Consider the following 19,979-nt stretch of genomic DNA (forward strand, 5'->3'; position numbering starts at 1 on the left):
ATGGATGAAGCAAAGAAGTGCAGAATGACAGGTGCTGGATGTAGATCGATCCTGAGAGACACAGCCAGAATACAGCAAATACAGAGGCGATTGCCAGCAGCAAACCACTGAACTGAGATTAGGACCCCCGTTGAAGGAATCAGAGAAAGAACTGGAAGAGCTTGAAGGGGCTCGAGACCCCATATGTACAACAATGCCAAGCAACCAGAGCTTCCAGGGACTAAGCCACTACCTAAAGACTATACATGGACTGACCCTGGACTCTGACCTCATAGGTAGCAATGAATATCCTAGTAAGAGCACCAGTGGAAGGGGAAGCCCTGGGTCCTGCTAAGACTGAACCCCCAGTGAACTATACTGTGGGGGTAGGGCGGCAATGGGGGGAGGGTTCGGAGGGGAACACCCATAAGGAAGGGGAAGGGGGGAGGGGGATGTTTGCCCGGAAACCGGGAAAGGGAATAACACTCGAAAGGTATATAAGAAATACTCAAGTTAATAAAAAAAAAAAAGAAGAAAAGATATGGATCCTATTAAAGATCTATTTTAATAGTCATAAAATTCAATATATTATCCATGACACTTGAATTTCACCTCTATTATTTTTTGTATTTGTATGGTGTAGAAAATTTTAATAATAGCAACTAACAGTATATTTCACTATTTGTAACTCTCATCACTAACTTTTTCATGGACCCACTTGGGGTTTCACCCATCTTACAACTCTTTTATTTTTTCCAGTTATTTTGTTTTGAAGGGATTATTCAAGTAAAATACATTAAATAATTTATTCTTCAGGTAAAAGGAAAGAAATTTTTGACTCTTAAATCACATCATTTATTCAAGTATTTAACAAGAAAAATAATACAGACCTTCTCATGCCTAGTGTATGAACTGACCACTGTAATAAGGACACAGTAAAAAGGTTTTATCTGAAGATTTGATCTCCAACAGTGACACGAAAAGGTCAAACATTTCTTGCAACTCCCAGCCTCCAGCCTATGAAAAAAATAAATGCTTAGTCTACCAACACTGTTATTTTTAATGGACATTTAATCAGATTACTATGCAGGGGTATGTATTTACCGCATCATTATTTAGGTATGATTTCAACTGCTTCCTAGAGAATTCCCTCACAATTAAAGAGAATTTAATATTAATTTTACTAATATTTTGCTGTTTGTAATGATTAAAACCTGTTTATTAAAAGAAAATAGTATGTAGTCATTGGAATTATATACACCTGTTACTATTTCTTCAATTTAAAAATGATAGATTTGTCGTTAACTTGCATTTCCTTATGTGGACAACGTACTATCCATATCCTCACAGTGGGTACCAGGTATCACAGGAATTCATTTTGTTATTCTGTGAAAGGCCAGTCACTCTTTTTTAAAAAAAAATGAACTAAGTGTAGGACAAGTAATGAATCTAACCCAATTCTTTTTGGATTTGTATTAAATTACTAAATTTGTTCTTAAAGAATGATCCAACACAGCAGAAACAAGCTTGGTGATTAGTTTAAAATCACATCCATCTAGATAGTAATATACATTACCTATTTTCCTATGAGAAATTCAGATCATGAATGGCTTTGTAAAGTTGTTTTACCAAAATTTATGGCAAGGATATTGAAATTTCTAATAGCTGTGTGAAGAAATTGTACTGGATGTAAACATTAAATAGTGTTTCACTGTACTGCTTATATTTATTGTTGCCCCAAAACAATTTCCAAATGATCTTCTTAGAATTTATGACAAGTATTTAAGGTAGGTTACATTTTTCTGCAGTAACATGTTTTCACATTCCATATTCTGTTTATCTAAATAGTAAGAGAGACAATTTCAAATATCATTTCCTCCATGATAATCCCCTATCCTTTTTTTTATTATTGAACATGTGTGTATGTTTGGCGTTTTTGTACTTTCTTGAGGACAGTAATAGTCTTTATGTTTGTGACAATATATTATCTAAGAAAAGTATAATGCATGAAGATAAGCTTATAAATTAGGATTACTGAGTTTTCTAGGAATTATTCAAGTACGATACATTAAATAATGTATTCCTCAGGTAAAAGGAGAGAAAAAAGAAGATCGTTCACTATTCCCACTTCTACCAGCTTGGCTTATTTTTCTCATGGAAGTTCTATAGTTCATTTCTGTAGTTTTCACAGACACCAATTGAATGCAGTGAGGGATTTTATGACAGTAGGGCCTTTTCATTGAATGGTTTAGATTAGAATTTTGCTTTGTTTTGATGCCTTACTCTATTACTTAAAAATTTCTTTGGACCAGGACACTGTATTTGAGTGTGTGTGTGTGTATGTGTGTGTGTGTGTGTGTGTGTGTGTGTGTGTGTGTGTGTCTGTGTCTGTGTTTGTGGTTTTGGTGAGGATTGAGTCCCACATGTATGTTTCTGGGCAAACATACAAATATATTGTTTCTGGGCAAAAACATACAAATGTATTTATAATATCTGCATAGCTAATATACAAGTATACTTATTATATCTATATAGCTGATATATGTGATTGATAAATGCCCTGAAGAGACAGAATGTGTGTTGCTTTACTTTTCTTAGAAATAATAAGAATGTTTAACCACCACAGACAATGAATCTACTGTCAGAGCAAAGGAATGATTCTCTCTACATCATCCTTGTGAACCGAATGATCTAATTGAGGTTATTTTTATCAGTTTTGATGACTCAAAGCTGCTCTATCTTGGTAGTTTCTTGGGAAACTTTCTGGCATCTGAACCACTGAAAACTTCCACTCTAGCTAGCTGTTTATAGTTTCTTTGATATCTGCTGGGAAGAGAACTCAATGAGATCTCTTATAGGTTTGATGAGAGTTTCAAGAGTTCTTGCTTTTCCCTCTACTGTGGAGTACTTATAGACATGATTGCTTGAACACTGCATGATTCCTTATTCATCGCACTTATTCTGCTTTGAGATAGCAGTGGTCATGTCAAACCTGTGTAAGTGAATCGCACTGTTGCACTTTAGAATATGTTTTCTGTTTCATGTATTATACTAACCCATACAATTTCTATTATGATTGTATAAATAGGTAGTTAATAGTTGCCTGTGTTAAGTGTTAATGACTTCTGTAAAAAATATTATCCAGTCTGCCTCCATTCTCACTCTAATAAGCTCTTCTTATTTCATTTGGTGTTCATTTTCCGCAGTCCTTGTAACTCAGGTCCTGCTGGTTTCCTACCAGCTCTGTCAGAGCATTTGACACCATATTCTACTATCTGTCCATTCCCTAGATACCTGAGCCACTGGATTCTTCCCTTATTGTAGTCTATGTTCAGTTTTCACCTTAACAATGGAGGATTTTCCTGACACCCCAGCTAAAGTAGTTTGTCCTCAAGTGCTTTTCAATGTAATGTTCTCTTACAGTACTTAGTGATAGGGGCTTACTTTGTACACTACTGTATCCCAATCTATGGAGCATCATTTGATGTGTTAGGTACAGTGCAGATTTATGGATTTCTCAGCCCCTTTAGACAATCTTATTATTTGTTCAGAAAAATAAAGCTTAACATTAACCTTTAAAGGAATCATTATAGACACTATATAATAACCTTACTTATTAAAGGAGGGCATATAATGATATCCTTTCAGATTAGTGTGCAATAGTTCATCCTGTGTCATTTTCTCACAGTAAGTAGAATGATATCCTGATATGATATATTTTATGGAGTACAGTGACTGTATGTTTTTACTAATTTACTTAAATAATTGTTCATATTTTTTGCTATATTAGTACAGCACAAGAATAAGAACAACTAAGGATCCTTGCCACCGACAAGCTGGAAAGTGAGTATAATGTTTGAGCTTGTCTTCTTTCCTCCACATGTATGTGATGACACCTGTGGAATCAAATGTACACGTGAAGGTATAAAGATGCATCCATACCACAACACAGCACTGACCCTAAATAACAAACAGCCCTTTAAAGTATGACTTTATGTTTGAAAGTCATATAAATATATTTTCTAATTATTTTAATTTTATAATGCATAATCAGAATCAGTGATAGGTTTTAATTCATATTTTATTTGATATTTTATGTATTTACATTTCAAATGTTATCCCCTTTCCTGCTTTCCCATCTGGAAACTCCCTATCTCATTCCCCCTCCCCCTGCTTCTATGAGGGTGCTCTCCCTACCAACCACCCACCCCAACCTCAGTGCTCTGGCATCCCCTACACTGGGGAACTGAGCCTTCACAGCACCAAGTTTGCCCTTTAATGATGCTGAGAAAAACTGTCATGTGAAATGCTCACAATACCATAATACTCGCAGTGAAATTGTCCTTATATCAGTGATTCTTAACTTTATATTGATGGCTCTTATTACACAGAGCCATTTTGTTTCTAGAAATGAGTGTTTTTGTGAGGCTAGTCAGAAGCTGAACAAGGAACAGTTATTAATACACAGTAATTTTGGAAAACTAATTCACCTTCTTCTATAGTGTTTAGCCATAGTTGGGTCCAAGAATTCATACAGTGCTGAAGTATGAAATGTTTAGTGTGATGTTGGAGAAATAATAATGTAAAACTAAGACGCGGATCATGGTTTGGGCTGTGACACAGAGAAATGAAATGAGAGTCTCCAAGTCCCTATTCTAAATTTAAACACAAGTGTTGAAATTTTATGTCCTTTTCGGCTCTGTATGTAAGTAGGTAACCTCCATTATAACAATAAAAGTTATTAAAACATATATTAAGCTGAATTACATATGATTTCTAATTTAACTCTATTTTTGAAGTGATCATATTCACAGATATTTTTGTCATAGTTTAAAAAAGATGAAATAGCCAGAAATTGCACACGGTGAGTATAGTTGACCATCCTTGCCTTTAAAAATAATATATTTCCTTTTTTAACCTTCAAGTGTGTCTGCAGCAATTGACTCCTTTTATTATCCAAACAGATGATGTTGGATAAGCACAAAACATTTTCTAGCAATTATATAAGGAAGACTTGTCGAATGCATCCTTTTGCATCATTGTGCTAATATTAGTAACCTGTTTTGACTACTTAGCTAAGCTCTATAATGGGGATGTAGGACTGTGAGGTAGATATGTTTGTATTATATGCTAGGAATCATTCTTGGAATGTCAACGGAGGAATTAATTGAATAATAACTAATAATTTGAGATGGAATCAGGAGAGGTATTCTTTGTCAGTCTGTCATTTTGTAGCTAGCAATTGAATTCTCTAACATGTCATACAACTTTTCCAGTTTGTGCAAATAAGAACTTAAATTCAGGGACTAGAGAAATGGTTCAGTATTTAATAAAACACTTGTTCATCTTTCAGAGAACCTGGTTTTGTTGGCAAAAGCAACATGGTGGCTCATAACTGTCTATAACTCTAGTTCCAGGAGATTAGATATCCATTTGTAATCTACATGGACATCAGTCTATGTCCAGGGAAAACACACATATGTACACAAAAATATATATTAATAAATACACATTTATTAATGAAATATGCTTCCTTTAATTCTCTTTCAGCACTCTTCCACTCCCTTTTGTAAACTTTCTTCCTCTTTTCCCCGTCTTTTCTTGTGAGGCACTCAATTCTATACCAGGTAAGCACTATAACACAGAGTTCTCTATATTTCAGAGTTAGGGTTTTAGCTTTTGTGTATCTTAACACTTTTAAATGATATTATGGAGTAAGTTACACTAACTTACCTTGTACTTTAGTTTCACAGTCTGGGTGTTGCAAAATACATTTTATTATGTTTGCCTATGGTATTTTCCTCCTATTATTAATTATGTTTTATTAATCATTGGACCTGTGGAGCTTAAAAACTTATAAACAGAGTTTTATAAGCTATCATATTCTCCAAGTGCATTTGGAAAATAGGCAATTGCTCAGTTATCTCATTCTACTTATAAAATATATTAAACAACACTAATAAATTTAATATAATTTTGATGAGATTTCAATCAAAAAGTGGCCTACATTTTGTATCTTAAACTTATTTAAGTTATTTTAGAAGGGAAAATATTTAGATGCATATAACATAGATAGTATAAACTATTCTCAGTAAAAATGAATTGAAAGATGAAGTTATGCTGTGAACAGGTTGTAAGTTATTTGATTTACATACATATGAATGGAACCAATCTTCCTTATCCATGGTGTAGAAGAAATGAGGACATTAATGATATATATGAATTTTAAAGGTGAGTTGATCAAATTTTGGTAATAATACATAATTGACAGAAAACAACATATGAATGACCTATTTATTACTACTACTTATACATAAATTAATGCAAGGATATATGAAAAAATATCACTTTTCTTTCAAATAAACATAGAACTGCCTTCTTGTATTCATGTTCTTAAAAGATTCAACATACTTATAGACAATCATTCATGAAATATTAAGTATAACCAATATATTCTAGAAAAAAACAAAGTCATACCTACTGTAAGAATTTCTCAGATTTGAACTAGGCACTCAGTATTTTCCTTTGGAAAACATGTAATTTTCACTAGAAAAGTTAATTTTTCTTTGTGTGTTAACTAACACTTTATGTCTTTTCAGGAAGCTTTCTGTGTGCTTGTTAGAAGCCTATCCACAATTACAGCTATGTAAAGCCAAATCAAGTGCCTTCACAAGGGTAGCATCCATATAGGCTGAGACCAACCTACAGTTGTAAAAGCATATAGCTTAAACGCATGTATAAGATTTCTCTATGATTAGCCATGCACTCTTAATTTTTAATTCAAAACAATTAATTCATAACAGCATAAATTCTGTGAAATTATACTATTATACCACCAAAGATTCACAGAAAATAATTATATTGCTCCATGTTTCATGATTCATTTTCTAATTTCTGACATATATTTATTTTGTTGTTGATTTGGTCCTGATTGTACATCATTTCTATCTTGACTGAGTATAAGCAGTTTCTGAATTTGTGATAGAATAATTAGATTATAAGGACTGCAACAAAAGATTAATTAACAAGATTATTCATTTGGGAAGAGAATCTTGTTTACAAATAGCTCTAAAATATTTAGTAAGGCAAGGCCTATTTTGGGGTGGGAGCACACCCTCAGAGGCAAAGGGGAGGAGGAATGGGATGAGGAACTATAGTAAGGGGGACTGGAAGAGGGGGCAATGAGTGGAATGTAAATAAACAAAATAATTTTAAAAAGAGAGAGAGAGTCTGCTGTTCTTTAGAGCTTCTCTAGATATATGAGGGTTCCTGATACTTTTGTAAAATAATATGCAATTTATTTATAGATCATATAGATTTTAGCTATTCCTTCAACTTATCCAGTTGACCTCTCAATGTTATGATCTTACTTTTGCCATTTATACTTGTATTTACTTGCTTTTATGATATGTCTCAATATGTAGAGTTACATATGTAACATTTATTCTCTTATGAATCATTTATTATACTAGTTAGTATTATTTATATGTATGTAGTTATTATAAAGCACTCTTTTATAATCATTGTCTTACAAATTCTGTCTGATTGGATAAGTTTAATATGGCATATTTTTCTCATAGTTACTTAACCCAAGTACCTAAATATATCACATTTTAATACATTATTTCCATTCTTAACATGAAATAAGGAATTTCACTTAAATCAGTTAATATCATTAATTACATTATGCATTTTATATCATTTTAATGTGCAGAATTATATTTAGTTTTCTATTGGTATTGCCTATCAAATGTTAATCTCAAGACTGCATCTGGTTTTTTTTCTCTAGTGGAAAAAGTATAAAGAAAATGAAACTAGTGTGTGAGCAATGCTTGACACTTTCAGGAAGGTGATAATTTCATGTGGTCAGTGGATTAAGTGACCAGAGGAATGGAAAGGCTACAAAATCTTCATTAGCATTCAGATTTCTGTAGTGGCAGGAAACAAGCCTGCTAAAAGTCTATTTTTATCAGAAAAAAGAATGGAGGAAAAGAAAATTTTATTACAGGAATCCCATGTTTGCAACATCAATGATTTTAACCGAGTTCTGTTGATTATACATGCTCTATATTTACTCAGAAATCAAACCCCAGAGTAGTTAATGTCCCATGGAATGGCTTCTGTTCCAAGGCAACCGTTTTTATGAAACAGAACTTAGAGATGGATAGCATTTCTAGATACGGCCATTGTGTGTGCATTGTACCACAGTTTCCTGTGAATTGAAACATTCTCACCAGGAGGGAAAGAACTCTTCTGAGAGTCAGAAAGTAAACACATTTTCCATGTCTGGGGAACCTAAAACTGACATTTGGGAAGGCCTCTTTCCCAGGGTTATAGAAGCTGTACATAGATCCTTTGCAGGGGGCTTCAGCCACACTGGTTGCCCAGCCACAGAGGGACTATCTGTAAGACTCCTGGAACAGCCAGAATTACAGAGTTCTTGGGTTGTCACCGTGTTATATTCCGAGTCACCTCTCCTTCTGGAAAGGTCTCCACAGCTTCCTCCTTTCAGGAAACAGAAGATAACTCACAAATCTCTAAGTGAGACTTTGGTACAATTGTTCTTTGATTCATCCTAATTTCTTTTTTGGGGGGGATAATTACATGTGCTCATTATATCTCCACAAAAAGTGCTCTCACAAAACAGTATATTGTTTACTCTCTGCCTGTTCTTTTCTTTCTAACTTTCTTTGACTCAGAGTTGTTTAAGTCTAAAAGAATATGGTGAAATTCACTGAGGTATATTTCTTATTTTGTATACAAGTATATATGAGTATATACTTCAGTCATATATTTTCTAAAATTGTTTAAACTACTGTCTATCCATAGTTCTCATTAATAATACTTAGTAAATTCTAAAATAATAACATTACTGCTTATTTAATAAGCTGGTTTTATTGGTAAGCTGCGTTAATTTTCAGATGGAATTCATGAATAAACAATGTGTATCCTCTTCAGTTTTAGAATCTCTGTATGTGGGGTGTCAGAAACCACATTCCTAATGTCATGGATATGAGTGTTAATGGACAGTGGCACACTGCCTAGCATTGAACATTGGTATTGAGTGTTACAGCCGTCTCCTTTTCCTCAGCACCTGGAGCTGCTTTCTGAAATTCTTCCATATGAAGATGCTTACACTCCTGCAGTCTCACTGCTCCATAATCTTTCTCTGTCCTATGTAGCTCTTCACCCAAACTAGTCTCAGTTACACCTACTGTTTGCCATGCCAGCATATTCAGAACCTCTTCCTTCCATCTCTTTCCACAGTTTATGGTCCAATCTATTCTCTCCCTTCTCCTTTACTCTCCACTCTGTCTTGCAGATTACAGATTACATTCCTGAAATTAGCCACCAAGTTGTGCCCCTTTATTTGACTACTTCCTCCTCCTGTGGCTGACTCTGATGACCCAGCTATCAAAGTGTGGACATCCAGCAATAAAAGGCCCCCATTGGCTCATCTAATTAACATGCCCAATTAAAATTAAATACCTAATCTTTATATAGGGGTTCCCTTTTTTCTTCTATAAACTGCCATATTTTTTATGGATCATGTCTGTTTCCTCTCAAGAGACAGTCCTTTGTCCTTCTTCCCTGGCTACTCCCCTATACCAAGACAACTATCCCTCCCACTTCTCTAGAGTTCCCTTCGTCTTGTCCTTCCTTCTCTTCTATTTTTGTCTCATGTACCCTATCCTTTGTCTCTCTGGGGAAAATAATCTTTGTGATAAGAATTTGGTTTCAGGGGTCCTGAACCAGTACCAATTCTTTCATTTACATTTGCAGCTCAGGTTTCTGGAGGCTGTAGAGCTTGTAAGATGCAAAGTGTTATTTCAATTTTCTTGTACCTTTTTGGAACTTGCTTTCTGACCAAGTACATGGTCAGTGTTGGAGAAGGATCCTTGAGGTGCAGAGAAGTAGGTATGTTCCTTGATTGGGTGAAATGTTCTGGAGATGTTTGTTAGGTCCCTTTACTTCATGATGCTTGTTAGTTTCATTATTATTTTGTTTGGGTTTTGCCTGAATGACCTATCAATTGGGGAGAGGGAGTTGAAGTACCTCACTATTTTTTTATTGGATATACTTTATTTATATTTCAAATGTTTTCCACTTTCTCGGTTTCCTGTCCGTAACCCCTCTACCCCTTCTTGTATGAGTGAGTTCTTCCACCCACCCACATCCACCCACACCCACCCACACCCACCCACACCCACCCCTTCTCACCTCCTCACATTCCACTACACTGGGGCATAGATGTTTATAATTGATATATCATCTTGGTAGATTTTTCCTTCGATGAGTATGAAGTGTTCTTCCCTGTCTCTTTTTGATTAATTTTGCTTGAAAGTCTATAATATGATACATTAGAATGCTTTCTTCTTGGGTCCATTTGCTAGGAACAATTGTTCCGGTCTTTTCCTCAGAAGTCCTCTATCTTTATTGTGAAGGTTGCTGGGGACCAGACCCCTGCTGATCTTCTTTGGTTCTCTCTTGAAGGTAGGTCAATGAGAAAGAGAATAGGCAGGGTTGAGACTTTTAGGGTTGTGGTTTGATAATAACATGTTTACCTATCTTAAAGTTTAAGTCACTTTGCTATTGTAGCTGACCTGCCTGAGTTCCTTTGAGGCCAGAAACTGCAGTCTCTGGTGTTTAGCACCTCATCCTAAAACAGCAGGGGATTAAGTAGAGCAGCCTTTGTTCAATCTCTGCAGGAGCTGCTCAACCCAACTTCCAGCTTTCTACTTGAATTCCCACGAAGGAAAGAGGGACATTTTGAAAAGTGATTTTAGCCTTTGTTTCTAAAACAATTCTTCTCCAAAAAGTTCTCTATAAAATGTTCTCCTCTCTTCTCCTGATCTTGCTCTCCACTCCTGCTCTGATGTATGTAATTCCTTACTTCAACTTGTGCTGCTCCCAATGACTTCACTCCCATTGCCTTTTCTCCCAAAGACTTTACTTCTAAGTTCTCTCAAAACGTTTTCTAAGAAACTTTGCAAAATATTCTTCTCTCTTAAAGGCTTTTTCTTAAGACTATACTTTCAGGGATCTTAAAGGTTTTTCTTGAGTTCTGCTTAAAACCTCCCTCTCTTATCGTCCTCAGCACTTATACATACATCTTTCAGAATACATGATCACGTGGTAAAACGTTCACAAGTTTACTCATAAATTCAAATCATAAACTGAGTAAGAAGTTTTCAACAGCGAAAGTTTATATGTGTATCCATTAACAGTAATTATCTGGCTAAACATTGATTATCTGTCACAAACTCAACAGGTTCATAGGAAGTTAGAAACCATAATTTTTGTGACTAAATTACAAGTGAAGTTTTGTACAGATGAACACAGTCAATATTTTATTTTCTGTCCTTGTACTATAGTAAATCCTTTGATATTTTTTTCTGACTTTGGCTAATTGCTTACAACATCTTGGAATGTGGTTCAAGTTGCAGATGTCTGTCTGCTATTGAAAAAACAATTAACTCCTCTTGAAGACTGACAGAGTTCTCATTGCAGTTTTGATTATCAGAGAGGATTTAATAGAAGTCCTATTATAAAGGAGCTTAATAAGTACTAATAATTTAATGAATTCTTTTACAATCATTATTAACAATTAAAAAGTCATCTATTTGTGTATATAGCATCTCAACAAGTTGGTACATTTTCATTGTTCTGCAGAGACCTCCTCATAAAGGTGGGCTAATAACTAGTGATACATAGTGAGGTGTGTTTCTTGTATGCAGCAGAACGGTGGATCCTGTTTAAGAATCAATTCTTTTAGCTTGTGCCTTTTTATTGAAATATAATGTCTGATGATGTTGAGTTATTAATGACAAGTGATTGTTATTTCCTACTCTTTTGATGGTGGTGGTGGTGGTGGTGGTGGTGGTGTGTGTGTGTGTGTGTGTGTTTGTGTGTGTATGTCTGTGTGTGTGTGTTTGTGTGTGTGTAATTCCTTTGTTTTCCTGGTATGGAATTACTTATTAGCTGTGATTAATTTTTCTCTTTGGGTTGGAGTTTTTCCTCCTAGTATTTTCTATAGGGCTGGATTTATCGAGAGATATTGCTTGAATTTAATCTATCTTGAGATAACTCATTTTCTCTATCTGTGGGGTTTCAGAGTTTTGGTTGTTAGTTTAAGTTAGCATCTGTGATTGTGTTTTTAGAGATTGTAAGATGTCTGTCCAGGGCCTTCTAGCTTTTACAGTCTCTCTTGAGAAGTTGGGTGTCATTCTGATAAGTTTGCCTTTGCATATTATGGCCTTTCTTCCTTTCAGATTTTGATATTGTTTCTTTGTTCCGTAGATTCGGGGTTTGAATTATTATGTGCCAGGATGATTTTCTTTTCTGGTCCCACTATAAGCTCCTTGTATGTTTTCAGGCATCTCTTTACTTAGGTCTGGAAAGTTTACTACTGTGATATTCTCGAAAATATTTTCTGGGCTTTGGAACTGAAACTCTCCATTTTCTTTTATTCCTGTTATGCTTAGGTTAGGTCTTTTCATGGTATCCCCGATTTTATACATTTTTTTCATATACTTTCTTTTTTTAAATTTATTTAATACTTAATAATTATTCTTTGGTTTCTGGGCAAACATCCCCCTCCCCCCTCCCCTTCCTTATGGGTGGTCCCCTCCCAACCCTCCCCCCATTGCCGCCCTCCCCCCAACAGTCTAGTTCACTGGGGGTTCAGTCTTAGTAGGACCCAGGGCTTCTCCTTCCACTGGTGCTCTTACTAGGATATTCATTGCTACCTATGAGGTCAGAGTCCAGGGTCAGTCCATGTATAGTCTTTAGGTAGTGGCTTAGTCCCTGGAAGCTCTGGTTGCTTGGCATTGTTGTACATATGGGGTCTCGAGCCCCTTCAAGCTCTTCCAGTTCTTTCTCTGATTCCTTCAACGGGGGTCCTATTCTCAGTTCAGTGGTTTGCTGCTGGCATTCGCCTCTGTATTTGCTGTAATCTGGCTGTGTCTCTCAGGAGCGATCTACATCAGGCTCCTGTCATTCTGCACTTCTTTGCTTCATCCATCTTGTCTAATTGGGTGGCTGTATATGTATGGGCCACATGTGGGGCAGGCTCGGAATGGGAGTTCCTTCAGTCTCTGTTTTAATCTTTGCCTCTCTCTTCCCTGCCAAGGGTATTCTTGTTCCCCTTTTAGAGAAGGAGTGAAGCATTCACATTTTGATCATCCATCTTGAGTTTCATTTGTTCTAGGCATCTAGGGTAATTCAAGCATTTGGGCTAATAACCACTTATCAGTGAGTGTATACCATGTATGTCTTTCTGTGATTGGTTTAGCTCACTCAGGATGATATTTTCCAGTTCCAACCATTTGCCTATGAATTTCATAAAGCCGTTGTTTTTGATAGCTGAGTAATATTCCATTGTGTAGATGTACCACATTTTCTGTATCCATTCCTCTGTTGAAAGGCATCTGGGTTCTTTCCAGCTTCTGGCTATTATAAATAAGGCTGCGATGAACATAGTGGAGCACGTGTCTTTGTTACATGTTGGGGCATCTTTTGGGTATATGCCCAAGAGAGGTATAGCTGGATCCTCAGGCAGTTCAATGTACAATTTTCTGAGGAACCTCCAGACTGATTTCCAGAATGGTTGTACCAGTCTGCAATCCCACCAACAATGGAGGAGTGTTCCTCTTTCTCTGCATCCTCACCAGCATCTGCTGTCACCTGACTTTTTGATCTTAGCCATTCTCACTGGTGTGAGGTGAAATCTCAGGGTTGTTTTGATTTGCATTTCCCTTATGACTAAAGATGTTGAACATTTCTTTAGGTGTTTCTCAGCCATTCGGCATTCCTCAGCTGTGAATTCTTTGTTTAGCTCTGAACCCCATTTTTTAATAGGGTTATTTGTCTCCCTGCGATCTAACTTCTTGAGTTCTTTGTATATTTTGGATATAAGGCCTCTATCTGTTGTAGGATTGGTAAAGATCTTTTCCCAATCTGTTGTTTGCCGTTTTGTCCTAACTACAGTGTCCTTTGCCTTACAGAAGCTTTGCAGTTTTATGAGATCCCATTTGTCGATTCTTGATCTTAGAGCATAAGCCATTGGTGTTTTGTTCAGGAAATTTTTTCCAGTGCCCATGTGTTCCAGATGCTTCCCTAGTTTTTCTTCTATTAGTTTGAGTGTATCAGGTTTGATGTGGAGGTCCTTGATCCACTTGGACTTGAGCTTTGTACAGGGTATAAGCATGGATCGATCTGCATTCTTCTACATGTTGACCTCCAGTTGAACCAGCACCTTTTGCTGAAAATGCTATCTTTTTTCCATTGGATGGTTTTGGCTCCTTTGTCAAAAATCAAGTGACCATAGGTGTGTGGGTTCATTTCTGGGTCTTCAATTCTATTCCATTGGTCTATCTGTCTGTCTCTGTGCCAATACCATGCAGTTTTTATCACTATTGCTCTGTAATACTGCTTGAGTTCAGGGATAGTGATTCCCCCTGAAGTCCTTTTATTGTTGAGGATAGTTTTAGCTATCCTGGGTTTTTTGTTATTCCAGATGAATCTTCAAATTGTTCTGTCTAACTCTTTGAAGAATTGGATTGGTATTTTGATGGGGATTGCATTGAATCTGTAGATCGCTTTTGGTAAAATGGCCATTTTTACTATATTAATCCTGCCAATCCATGAGCATTTCATATACTTTCTAAGTTTCAAATTTTTCTTCTATTTTATCAACTTATTCTATTGTAGTGTTTTTCTGAGTTTAAGCCTCTGTGTTTATTGTCACAGAATAATTATCTCAGCATCAATTATATTAATTAAATGTGGATATTTGATATCTATGTTGCACCTGATATTCTTTCTTCAATCTCTTGTATTCTGTTGGTGATGCTTTGCATCTATTGCTTCTGTTTATTTCCTTCCATTTTTCATCTCCCAAATATCCTCACTTTGTGTTTTCTTTATTGTTTCTATTTCCACTTTCAGGTATTTTTATTTATTATTATTATATTATTAATACTAATATTATTAATTTTCTTTCTTTTTTAACCCCAGATTTTATTCCCCTCCCAGACCACCCTCCGATGGTTCCACATCCCCTATCTCCATGAAGGTATCTTGACCCCATCCACCCCACCAGGCCTTTAAACTCCCTGGGGCCTACAGTCTCTTGAGGGTTAGGTGGATCTTGTCTGACTGAGCCCAGTCCTGGCAGTCCTCTGCTATGTTTGGATTGGGTGTCTCATATCAGCTGATGTATACTGCTTGGTTGGTGGCCCAGTGTCTGAGAGATTTCAGGGGTCCAGATTGAGACTGCTGGTCCTCCTACATGGTCATCCTCCTCCTCAGCTTCTTCCAGTTTTTTCCTAATTCAACCACAGGGTTCATCAGCTTCTGTTCATTGGTTGGGTACAAATGTCTGCATCTGACTCTTTCAGCTGCTTGTTGGGTCTATCAGTGGGCAGTCATGATGGGTTCCTTTTTGTGAATGCCCCATAGCTTCAATAATAGTGTCAGGCCTTGGGGTCTCTTCTTGAGCTTGATCCCACTTTGGGCCTGTTGCTGGACCTTCTTTTCCTCAGGCTTTTCTCCATTTTTCTGGCTGCAGTTCTTTCAGACAGGAACAATTATGGATCAGAGTTTTGACTGTGGGATAGCAACCCCCATCCCTCACTTGATGCCCTGTCTTTCTTCTGAAGGTGGGCTCTACTTGTTTCTTCTCTCCAATGTAGGGCATTTCATCTTAGGTCCATCCCTTTGCGTCCTGTGTGATTCTCTTGCCTCCTAGGAGGTTCCTTCCAACCTCCTACTCCCAAAGTTTCCTGTTTCCATTCTTCTTGCATGCCCTCAGGGCTTATAGATGCAAAAATACTCAATAAAATTCTTGTGAACCGAATCCAAGAACACATCAATAACATCATTCACCACGATCAAGTAGGCTTCATCCCAGGGATGCAAGGTGGTTGGTTTATTATACAAAATCCATTAATGTAATCCACCATATAAACAAACTCAGGAAAAAAATTACATCATCTCCTTAGATGCAGAAAAAGCATTTGATAAAATACAACATCCCTTCATGTTAAAAGCATCGGAGAGATCAGGATGCCAAGACCCATACTTAAACATAATAAAAGCAATTTACTCCAAACCATTTGCAGGTCTTAACAGTTTTTTTTAACCTACCTATCTATCTATCTATCTATCTATCTATCTATCTATCTATCTATCCATCTCCTTTGCCTGTTTGTCTTTTTTTCCTTTTTCTGCATTTCATGTCCCCTTTAAAGGCTTCAATGATCTTGATAAGATTGGCTTTAAAGGTCATTTTATTGTGCTTTGGTTGTGTTAAGCTATACAGGATTTGCTGTAGTAGGGTAGCTGTGCTCTGAAGGTATCATTTTGCCTTGGTTTTGGTTGATTTTCTTCTTTAACAGTCTTAATCCATCTGGGTTGCTTTAGTCCCTGGATGTTACTGTTGTATTTGATATCAGAGAGTGGCATAATCTCAATGTCCCTGGTGTTGCGGGCCTCTGATGGTTATCCATGAAGTGTATGTTTCTGGATGTGCAGGTCTGATGAAGGTGTGCATACAGGTGGTGGGATAATGGAGGTCCAGCAGAGATTCGAAGAGGGTCTCCAGTTCTTTATTTTTATAGTGTAAATATTTACTTTGTACACCTGTTTCTTGTAAAATATGTAACTTTTAAAAAATTATATGAGCTCACAGTAAAGAAATTTCCTTGAGACTCAGAATAGAGTTGGATTCTTTGGCTTAAAATAATACTGGAACCGGTAAAGACTATGGGGTTGTTTTGTTGTTAGATTAACTATATTTTGGAGAAGGACAAGGCATAAATCTGTGAGGACTAAGGGAGGAAGTTCATAGATTCATAGTTCATCATCATCATTGATGACAGTATGGTGAAGGTTAGAATTTGCTTGGTTATGGTTGTTTTGATTGCCAGTCTGCCAGGAATTACCTTGGATATAATTATTTAGATTAGGGTAGCATCCAAGCATAGCTCTGAGATTATATAGATTATAATAGATTAAAAAGTTATATAAATTAAGTTAATTGACACATGAAGAGTGGCCTTAAAGACATTCTGAGAACAGGGGTTTTAAAATGATAAGGAGAAATTGTACTGAGTTCTAAACTAGGACTTAGCATTCTCTGTTTTTTGAAATAAGATGTAATTTAACCAATTGATTTACCTGTTGCTTGCCATCCCTACTGTAATGTATGATACCCTGCAACTATAACTTAAAATAAGTGTTCCTTCCTTAAATTCTTTTAATCAGATATTTTGTCCTTGTAACAAGCAAGTAATATACACATAAGTGTTATAGAAGACACGCAACATTTTAAGATTAGATAAAACTGTTTAGAATATTAGATTCAGAGGAAAAGGAGACATAACACAGTATATATAGTGTATAGCCATTCTGGTGTATATAGCACAGAGTAGAGTAAAACAATATTTAAAGAAAGAAAGTCAATGCTGCATACTGAGAGATTTTTGCTTTCTAAATTTTCTCAACATTCTTTTTATTGTGAAAATAAAATATTTTTAAATTTTTTTTACATTTTTATTGGATTTTTAATTTGCATTTCAAATGTTATTTCCTTTCCTGGTCATAAGCCCCCACCTATCCCATCCCCCTCTCCTTCTATGAGGTTGTACCCCCTTCCCAACCAACCCCCCTTCCCACCCCTCTGACACTCCCCTGCACTGAAGGCCCCAGCCTTGGCAGGACCAAGGGCTTCTCCTCCCATTGATGCCCAACAAGGCCATCCTCTGCTACATATGCAGCTGGAGTCATGGGTCTGTAATGCGAATGGTAATTTACTTACCGTTAGGTCAATTTTTGGTAACTGGCCTCCTCTCTCTCTCTCTCTCTCTCTCTCTCTCTGTCTGTCTCTCTCTCTCTCCTTCTATCATACTAGTACACCCAAACACACACAGACCCCTCCACACATATAACCATATACCTATTCACCCATACGTCCAAGATAGTTGAGGATGATCTCCTCTCTCACTGTTTAACATCTAATAAAACTAAGATTTTCAGTATTGACAGAAAAGAATATGAATGTTCTATGTTCTCACACTGACCGTGCCAATAGTTATGAGTGATCTCTATCCACAAGGGTGGGAGCCCACATTTAAACTTATTTCTATTGGTATTGTTATGGAAGAAATGTAGGCTTGTCCTAACGAAAGCAAAGCACAAGGTGTCCGTGCTTGTATTGCCATACGAATCTTATCTCTAGCTCTTCTCTATTGATAAATGTTTAAGAAGCTTTAGCCAATGAATTCAATAGCTTTTCAGTTTTGGACAACTCAAAATTATTTTAGATTTTCTTTCCCCTATTTCTTATTAATATCTCCCGAAATTCTTTAACTGTCTCCCTTATGCTACTCACCCCAAAATCTAGTCTGCAAATTTGTTCTCATAATAAGAATCCCTCCCAAAAGTAAATGTTAAATGGGATTAGCTGAAAGATAACTAAATACTATAATATTTTTATTATACCTTATAATAAAAATTTTTAAAGATTAAACATTTCAACATTTAACAATAGTTAAACAAAGATACTATGATGCTTTGACCTATTTCAAGGATAAGTGTATAGTTTAGAGTCCTTGAATAGTAGGCTGCCTTGCATTCCAGGTATGAGAATAACTGATTTTTATGAATATAACCCATGTGGGATTGAGATTTTGAATTGTTTGTTCTTGAAACATAATACATATATCCAATAGATACAGGGATAAATGGGTGCACCTCAAATTAATATAACAGCAAATGAATAAGCACTCGATGGTTTTTATTGAGTCTATGATGACTCTAATCAAACTTAACATAGAACCTCATCTATGTACACTTAAGCATAAAAACAAAAAACTTCTGTGAAACCTATTGAATCATTAGAAGATTGACAGAACAAAACAAAACAAAAAATTTACAGTGTTTAGTGTTATGAGTCGAAAGCTATAACTTTTACATTTTAATGCTTATCATAGACAGCCAACATTTATTCATTCTGGGAACATTTCTTTCTAAGGAGATAAATATTCAATAGAATTACCGATCCTTTGTATAGTTGTTTCAGAAAGAAGTACTTCATACAGAAAACATCCTAAGTCTCTTGCAGTAATTGTGCAGTTAGTGTCATGTTTAGGCCAATGTAAAGGAATATGTTCCATAGTATGAATTAAGGTACCAGGATATAAATTAAATACTCTAAAAATATGATACTGTGATCTTCATTTCATCTCTGAATCCACAAACCTAATTATTTTCTCATCACAACTAGGCTGTAAATAAAATATTTGAGGTTTAATTTGGTTGTTCTTATGTGAAATTTTTAATAATGAAGTATACTATAAATTCTTACTATACTTCCAACCATGACACAGACATTTAAACCCCAATGACTTATAAAAATAAACAGCTACTTATAAAGATAAGCAGCTACTCTGTTTCTGTTAAAAAAAATCTTCTTTAAAATTGAATAATTTTTATTTACATTTCAAATGTAATCCCCTTTCCTGGTTTCCTGACCATAAACCCCCTATCCCATCCCCTTCCCCTCTTTCTACGAGGGTGTCCCCCCACTCATCCAACCATGCTTTCCTGCCTCTCTGCCTTGACATTCCCTTACACTAGGGGGTCAACCCTTGACAGGGCCAAGGGCTTTTCCTCCCATCAGTGCCCAACAAGGACATCCTCTGCTATATATGCAGCTGGAGCTATGGGTCTGTCTATGTGTACTCTTTGGATGGTGGTTTAGTCCCTGGGAGCTCTCATTGGTTGGTATTGTTGTTCCTATGGGGTTGCAAATCCTGTTAGCTTCTTCAATCCTTTCTCTAACTCCTCCAAATGGGGACACTGTTCTGAGTTCAGTGGTTGGCTGGGAGCATCAGCCTCTGTATTTGTCAGGCTCTGGCTGAACCTCTCAGGAGACAGCTATATCAGGCTCCTGTCAGCATGCACTTTTTGGCATCAAAAATATTGTCTGGTTTTGG

General features: G+C 36.2%; 1 long non-coding RNA gene across 2 annotated transcripts in view; it reads right to left on the reverse strand.

The window, feature by feature from the left end:
- The window catches only part of LOC108352971 (uncharacterized), a 274,923-nt gene that overhangs the window by 107,391 nt on the left and 147,553 nt on the right, over positions 1–19,979 (reverse strand). The window contains exon 3 of one of the 2 annotated variants that reach the window (XR_001841445.3): positions 684–996. The exons of the other annotated variant lie outside the window; for it this stretch is intronic. This is a non-coding gene — a long non-coding RNA (uncharacterized LOC108352971). Of the gene's footprint in view, positions 1–683; positions 997–19,979 lie in introns of those variants that run through there. 2 annotated transcript variants of the gene reach the window in all.

Source organism: Rattus norvegicus, chromosome 15 (assembly GCF_036323735.1).
Source record: "Rattus norvegicus strain BN/NHsdMcwi chromosome 15, GRCr8, whole genome shotgun sequence".
Classification (NCBI taxonomy): Eukaryota; Metazoa; Chordata; class Mammalia; order Rodentia; family Muridae; genus Rattus; species Rattus norvegicus.